Consider the following 8,819-nt stretch of genomic DNA (forward strand, 5'->3'; position numbering starts at 1 on the left):
TAAACATGACTTAAAATGCTATGTGTTTTTTTTATCTATATTGATCCATGCAGCGCTCAAATTGAGCTCAGGTCCTAACTATATATGCAAGGTGCATGAGAGGTTCAGCTTCTATTTTTAATTGAGAGAATGGGGTGAGGTTAAATTAAGTTTACAACCATCAAATTATCATTAAATTTTAAAAATATTTAAAATGAAAATTATTAGCTAGGAACTGTGTCAATTACAAGACTGGGAAGCTACGTCAATAAGAAAACCATCTGTAAGACTGAGAAACCATCCCAATACCATCCTATTTTATTTTGTGAAAGATTCTCAGATTCAAATAAGAATAGCATGCGTCCGCTTGCAACGGCACTGGCTCCGCTCCTTCGCGCATCACATCACAAAGCTTTCCAAGTTCGTTAAGCAAACATGTTTCGCGTTTCTTTCTTTCTTTCTTTATTTCATTTTATTTTTCTTTACTTAACTAAAGATTGGAAAAGAAAATATGGCTTCTAGAGTTTGTATGCGTTTAAACTAATACGTCCAAAGTCTATGTGGCACCATCATCAAGATATGATAAATTAGAAAATTTCCTTGGGGACCCCAAATCATGGGACCTAAGGGGGGACAGGTGAGGTATCAACCCCTGGGTGCATGATCTACAGTAGATCATGCACCCAGGGGTTGACACCTCAACTGTCTCCACTTGGGTCCCATGATTTCGGGTTCTGTAGAACAACTCGATAAATTGACAAGTCTAATTATATTTTTTCTTGATCATTAATTGAGACGAGAAATTGGGATATTTTTGGAAATAATAATAAATGGCAAAACGAAAAAAGAGATTGATGGTGAACTATATTGATTGGATATGGTTGAGAAGAGGAGGGTTGCGAGTGGACACGTGGGCCCCGGGGCATGAGTGATAGGGGCTGTCTACTGGCCATTTTTAATGCATCATGTGAGGGGGAGTTCGGTGGCAAGGTAGGACGTTGGGGTAGGGTTTGTTCCGAATAAAATGAAGGGGGGAAAATATATTAAAATGGAATAAATGAGAAATGTGTTTGTAAATTGCAAAAAACAAAAATTATTCACATGCTTTTAGAATTATGAAAACTAGACAAACATAGGTTTCGAGTATGGAATTACATATGATGTTTATGATATTAGTTATGGATACAGATTATAAGGTTATAAAAAATTTCCAACAACAAGATGAGCCATGGGTAGAAGAGTATAGTTTTAAAAGTATATAAGCAGCATGATATGAAAATTGCATAAATAAAATAAAAATGACACGTCCAAGAGCATATAGGATGAATCTTTGGTAACAACAAGATGAGCTCAAGCTGCACTAATTAGGAATAAAATAATTCCAATATATGATTGCTATATGTATACAAGTATTCGACCAAAAAATGTTTTTAAAATTATATTTAAGAATGGATAATTAATAGTAAATTATACTTTTTTAAACTACTTAGCTACCTTGTTACACATTAAAATGCAGGGCCTTTCCATTTGGATTGCCATCAAATTGATGAATAATTGATGACCCCACCGTCTCTGAGAGTATATGGTAGTACGGAAGTAGTCTACAAAAAAGTAAAGCTTAGTTATTATTACTTTAAAGAATTGCAACAAAATTACTCTTTGGTCATAATCTATGTCTATATTTATACTTACTACTTATAAAAGAGAATATCCATATCAAAACTTTTAATTTCCTTTTTCACCCTCTCTAACTCACAATTATACTATTATTTATAAAATTAATGATCCATAACCTCTCATTAACTATGCACCTCTTTATTTTCTCAAAATATTTGATCATTCACTAAAATATATTAATAATTTATAATGATAATTAAATTCATAAATATTTACAATTTACTATAAAGAATTATTAACTATCTAAAGTAGCAAAATTATTTATTCAATAAATTATTGTACATAATTATAATTATTAAAAATAATATAAATAGGGATTGATTTTTTATGTCATAAAAATTTGAAAGTTATAAATTAGAAATACTTTTATTTAGGAAAATTCCTTTATATAAAAACATTGGATCCTTGAAATTTATGAGACATATACTTTTCTCTTTATTTTCCAAAAATATTTGGCCATTCACTTGAATATATTAATAATTTATAATGATAATAAAATTCATAAATATATTATAATTTATCATAAGCAGTTATTAATTGTAATGAAATAGTAAAACTATTTATTTAATAAAATATTAGTAAATTTATAATTATTAGTAATACTATAAATAGAGATTGATTCTTCATATTGTAAGAAATAATACCTAGCTCGACGTTAAAATATCATCTTCGTAATAAAAATTAATGTTATAAATTAAAAATATTTTTATTTAGGAAAATTGCATTATATAAAAACGCTGGATCTTTGAAATTATGAGGCATGCACTTTTTGTTGGAAAGTAAATATCTCATAATTTTTAAGGATCCAATACTTTTATATAAAGTATTTTTTATAAATAAATGTATTTTTAATTTATAACATCCACATTTTTATTACTAAAACAATGTTAATTATCAAACAAGATTTTAATCAAAAAATTATCAAACAAGATAATATTCTTTACTGCACGAAGTCATATAATATTAAGAATTATTGCCATTGTTTAATTAATGTTGTAATAAAATATCCACATAGCATAAATATTTAATAATATAAATGATTTAATTATTTCAAATATGTCACCTAAACTAATGATTACATAATTAATTAATAATTATACTCCTAAATAAATTGTTTAATAACATAATAATAAGCAAATCTAAGTAACTATTAAATGTATGTTGATAATAGTATAACTTAATAATAGTATAACTTATTTTTTTAATAATAGTGTAATAAAGTAACTTTATAAAATATTTATATATAATTAATTAGATAACATAGTATTAAATACAGAAAATATGTCCATGTGCAAAGCACATGCATATGGTAGTATTTTACAAGTTGACATAACAAACAATACTTATGATTTGCAACTTAGTAGATAAACAAACAATACTTATGATTTGCAACTTAGTAGATAGATTTGTTTTTAATTGTTAACATAATGTACACTTCAGAGGTCTTTTATCTGACCCCCCATTTTATTTGTTTGAGTGGGTTTTCTTTCCGTAGAATTCTTCGGCTACTCTTTTTCCACGAATCCTTTTCTTCAACGGTTTTTATCTCTCGCNAGGGACAAATCTAATAGCAACATTGTTGCATTGCATTGCCCTTCCTCTAATTCCATCTTTGTACACCACATCTTCTCGTACTCATTACCTCCATCTCATTCTACTACTACTACTGACTTACCAACCCAACATCCTTTTCATCAACACTCCACCACAATCTACTTTTTAGAAAAAAAATTTATTGTTGTATTGCATTAAGAAAACGAACGGTTGTGTTAAGAGGGTCACTAGAATAAAAGAGTACATATGCAAACTTACTTTCCACATTCAAGATGAAAGGGTAAGAATGATGAATACCTCTTTGTATTGTTTCGTGCAAGATACTAGTAATGGAGTTTACTCTGCAGTATTTCAAAAATGACTCAAGTGTACTTCGATTTTAGAAAGGTCATGCCTGTTGCGCGCCGTGCGGAAGCGTGCTCGACAACCAAACGAGTCGGTGAGCGATGAGAGAAGAAAACCAAAACCAAACACAAGTGCAATTCACAAAATAACGACAAAAATCACACACAAAAACACAGGAATTTACGTGGTTCGGCAATTGCCTACGTCCACGGGGAGAGGATGAGGAGATTTCACTATATGGAGGAGAAATACAACGGGTTACAACTCACAAAATCAATCAAATATAACCCTAACCAAAGCTCTCAACTCCCTCACAATATCTCCCTCTCAAAGTGCTCAAAACAATGCTAATTCTCTCATTTTCTCTCCTTAAGAACCCCTAAAAAACGTGGTTCTTTTTATAACAAAACTCAATCCCAAATAGATTAGGATTCTAAAAACGAGTCTGTCACACCAGGGTGTGGCGCAGACCACACCCATGATAGACATGACAGATTCTATCACACCAGGGTGTGGCGCAGACCACACCCATAGCAGACAGGACAGATTCTGCCACACCCATGGCAGACACCACACCAGGGTGTGGTGGAGTCTGTTTTGGGTTATTTTTTACGTTTTTCACAATTTCTTCACCGTTTTCACAATTTTCCACCTCGGCGAAGTGTTCCCAACACTGAGCCGACACCAACATGAGCACCAATTAATGTGTCGTCTCTCCAAACTCGGTCTGCACCAATGTGGTTGCCTACGTACCCCCTCTCCCAAGGGATCAAGCCGTCCGTAGTTCATCCAAATGGCCGTTAACGGCCTCAACAATCACGAATGTGCAACAAGTTTCGATAATAATCAAACTTGTTACTCGGAACAACCTTAGTGAGCATATCCGTCGGATTATCCTTCGTGTGGACTTTCACAATCTCCACATCGCCATCTTTAAGAACATCCCGAACGAAGTGATAACGAACGTCAATATGCTTCGTCCTCGCATGAAAAACCTGATTCTTCGCCAAATAGATAGCACTCATGCTATCACAATGAATGGTGATGGACCGCTGCGATATACCAAGTCCTTCCAAAAGTCCTCAAAGCCAAATAACCTCCTTCACAGCCTCCGTAACCGCCATATACTCTGTCTCTGTCATAGAAAAAGCCACCGTAGACTGTAAGGTGCATCTCCAACATACTGGCGCATGGGTCAAAGTAAACACATACCCCGTAGTAGATTGGAACTTATCCAAATCTCTGGCATAATCCGAATCCACATATCCAATGCACAACTGCCCACCTGTAGTGTCCCGCTCATAAATCAAACCAACATTGAGCATACCTCGAATGTACCTCAAAATCCATCTCACGGCGTCCCAATGACCCACTCCTGTATCGTGCATGTATATCGAAATCATGCTCACCGCCTGTGACAAATCCGGCCTCGTACATACCATCGCATACATCAAGCTCCCAACCGCACTCGCATATGGAGTCTTCGACATCAACTCTCGATCTTCAACTGACTTCGGTGAAAGACCAGCTGAAAGCTTCAAATCGGCTCCCAATGGTACACTAACTAGCTTCGTATCCATGCTAACATGAAATCGTTGTAGAACCTTCTTCAAATAAGCCACCTGTGTCAAATAAATTCTATCCTTCTTCTTGTTTCTGCCGATCTCCATTCCCAAAATACGTTTGGCCTCACACAAGTCCTTCATCTCAAACTCATTTGAAAGCTAAACTTTTATCTCATCTATAGCCGACATGGAAGTAGAAACAACCAACATGTCATCGACATAAAGCAACAAATAGATGTACGCATCTCCTTTCAACTTGCGAAAATATACACAAGGATCAAACTGGCTCCGAGTATACGAATGACCAATCATAAAACCATCAAATCGCTTATACCACTGTCGAGGAGATTGCTTCAAACCGTATAGTGATTTCTTTAACCTGCAAACCAACTTATCTTTCCCTGCAGCTTGGAATCCCAATGACTGAGTCATATATATTTCTTCATCAAGATCACCATGAAGAAATGTCATCTTCACATCCAACTGATCTAACTCTAATCCATACTGTGCCACCAAAGCTAGCAGAATCCGAATCGAAGAATGCTTCATTACCGGAGAGAAAACCTCATTGTAATCAATACCTTCCTCCTGTGCATAGCCCTTCGCAACCAACCTAGCTTTGAACCTTAATGGAGTGCCCTCAATGTCCTCCTTCTTCGTGTACACCCACTTGCACCCAATCGCCTTCGTCCCCTTTGGAAGCTCAACAAACTCCCATGTATCGTTCTTATGAAGAGACTCCATCTCCTCCTGCATAGCTACCTGCCACGAATCAGCCTCCGAACTCTACTCGGCCTCTCCGAAAGTAGTAGGTATCATCTCATCGAAACTCTCCACTCGAAGTGCATATGCAACTGTGTCAGCATACCGTGCTGGTACCCGTATGTCTCTCCTCTGTCTCCGAACCGTAATAGAATCCTGAACCTGAGCCGTCGGTCCCTGATCCTGCACATGAGTACCCGTATCCTCCGCATCACCGTCGTGCTCGCCTGGCGTCACCTCAGTCGGCACTCTAATGGATACTACACCATCTGGACACTGTGGAGCTGCATCAATCTCCACCACCTGCGATATCTCCTTTGTTGGATCGCTCTTCACCGGATGAGAGCTAGGAAGCTTCAAGATAGAAGCCTCATCGAATGTGACGTCCCCACTCAGCACAATCTTCTTATCAACTGGATCCCAAATCTTGTATCTCTTGACACCACGCTTGAATCCTACAAATATGGCCTTCCTAGCTCGTTGTTCCAACTTATCAGTTCTAACATGATAATATGCAGCGCAACCAAATACCTTAAGCTGGTCATAGTCATGTGCTGTCTCTCCCGATCACATCTCCATAGGGGTCTTTCCCTCAATCGCAGATGAAGGCAGCCTATTAATGAGGTGGCTCGCATATGAAAGTGTCTCAGCCCAAAAGATCTTCTCCAAACTACTATGTGCTAATCTACATCGAATCTTCTCCAGAAAGACCAATTTAACCTCTCTGTCACCCCATTCTACTGTGGTGTATGACTAACTGTGAAGTGCCTCTCTATTCGTCTTGACATAGCTGCTGAAAGGGGTCTGAAGTATACTCGCCACCGTTGTCGGATCGCAACGTTTTGATCTTTCTCCTAGTCTGCAGTTCCAATCTCTTCTTTCACTCCATAAATATATCTAGGACTTCACTCTTCTTTATCATGGTGTACACCTAACAACACCTAGAATAGTCATCAACAAACGTGGCGAACCAATATCGACCACCAAGTGATGTAGTCGTGGTGGGACCCTAAACATCTGTGTGCACGTAGTCCAAGATGCCTCTCGTCCTATGAATGGGCGTCCCGAACTTTACCTTCGTCTTCTTGCCAAGAACACAGTGCTCACAGAATTCCACTTTACCACTCTTAGCTCCCTTCAATAGCCCCTGCTTGCACAAAGCCTGCAATGACTTCTCTCCTGTGTGTCCTAACCTGTAATGCAAAAGCCTACTCATGTCCGCCTCTGAAGTAGCCGAAGCAACCTGGCCAATCTCGGTGCTCCCCTTCAGATAGTATAAATTTCGACTACGGACTCCCTTCATTACAACAAAAGATCCCTTAGTAACCTTCCCTTCAGCGTTCTCAAAGGTCACCCTGAATCCCTTAGCCTCCAAAGCTCAAACTGAGATAAGATTCTTCTTTAGTTGAGGAACGAATCTCACCTCCTTCAACTCACAGACTACTTCATCGTGCATCTGAATCCTCATAGTACCTATCCCACAAATGCCACAAGATTGATCATTTCCCATGACAATAGCACCCCTATCGAGTCTCTCAAACGATAAAAATCAATCTCGCCTAGGGGTCACATGATAAGTAGCACCAGAATCAAGCATCCAATCTGATGCATCCAAATGGTTCACCTCCGGAGTAATTAAAAGAGAAAAGCTCGAATCATCAGAATCATCGCCTTTCGCAACATTCACATTATTGGCCATCGGGCCCTTTTTCTTGCTATTCTCCTTTTCCTTGACCTTTGGACAGACTCTCTTCCAATGTCCTAGTTCCTTGTAGAACGCACACTGGTTCTTAGCTAGCTGGTAACGACCTCTTGACTTTGACCTTCCTCGATTACCACATTTCGGATATGGGCTTCTACCTCTCGTCGACAAGGCCTCTCCTGAAGTACTAGCGCGGGAAGTCTCCTTATCCTTCCTCCTCAAATTGTAGTTCGTCAATGCGTTAGTCACTTCACTATAAGTGATAGATGATCTCCCGTTCAGCAAAGTAAGCACGAAGGAATCATACTCCTCATCCGGTAAGGAGCCCAAAAGAATAATAGCCTTGTACTCATCCGTGATCTTCTCATCCACGTTCGCCAAGTCCGATAACAACTTAGTGTAGTTGTTCACATGAGCCGCAAGCGAGGTGCCTCGGGACATCTGGAATCTGAATAACCTACGCAACAAATGCAACCTGTTCTCAACACTCTTCGTAAGATACTTATTGTTGAGAATTTCCCACATCTTCATCGCAGACGTCACCCTAATCACATCATATTTCAGTTCCTGTTCCAAACTAGACCTGATTACCCCACAAGCGTTCCTATTCATCTTTTTCCATACCGCCTCTTCATATTTAGGTGGCCTCACATCGACCATGATGGTCTCCTCCAAATTTTGAGCATTGAGCTCATCCTGTATGCCGCTCATCCACAAACCAAAAATGATTTTACCGTCATATTTGACTATACTAATCTTAGTGTTCTGAAAACCCACTTGAACTATACCCGTCATCTTGCTGCTTTCACCAACTTCTTCACCCATAATCACAAACTCCAAATTGTAAAGAAATATTTAAACTTTATAGAATTTAGAAGTTACCCAACTGAACCCTAGACTGGATTCCAAATAGAACTCCTAACCACACGAGGAAAGCGAGATCTTCAACGGTAACTTCAAACCCTAACTCCACCAAAGCCTAGAACTCCAAGAACTAAGCTTCCAACTGAATCTTCCTCCACCTAATCCAAAACCCTAGATCTGAAATCTGAGCTCTGATACCACTTGTTACGCGCCGTGCGGAAGCGTGCTCGACAACCAAACGAGCCGGTGAGCGATGAGAGAAGAAAACCAAAACCAAACAAGAGTGCAATTCATAAAATAACAACCAAAATCACACACAAAAACACAAGAATTTACGTGGTTCGGTAATTGCCTACATCCACAGGGAGAGG

The sequence above is a fragment of the Asparagus officinalis genome, chromosome 4, assembly GCF_001876935.1.
Source record: "Asparagus officinalis chromosome 4, Aspof.V1, whole genome shotgun sequence".
Taxonomy (NCBI): domain Eukaryota; kingdom Viridiplantae; phylum Streptophyta; class Magnoliopsida; order Asparagales; family Asparagaceae; genus Asparagus; species Asparagus officinalis.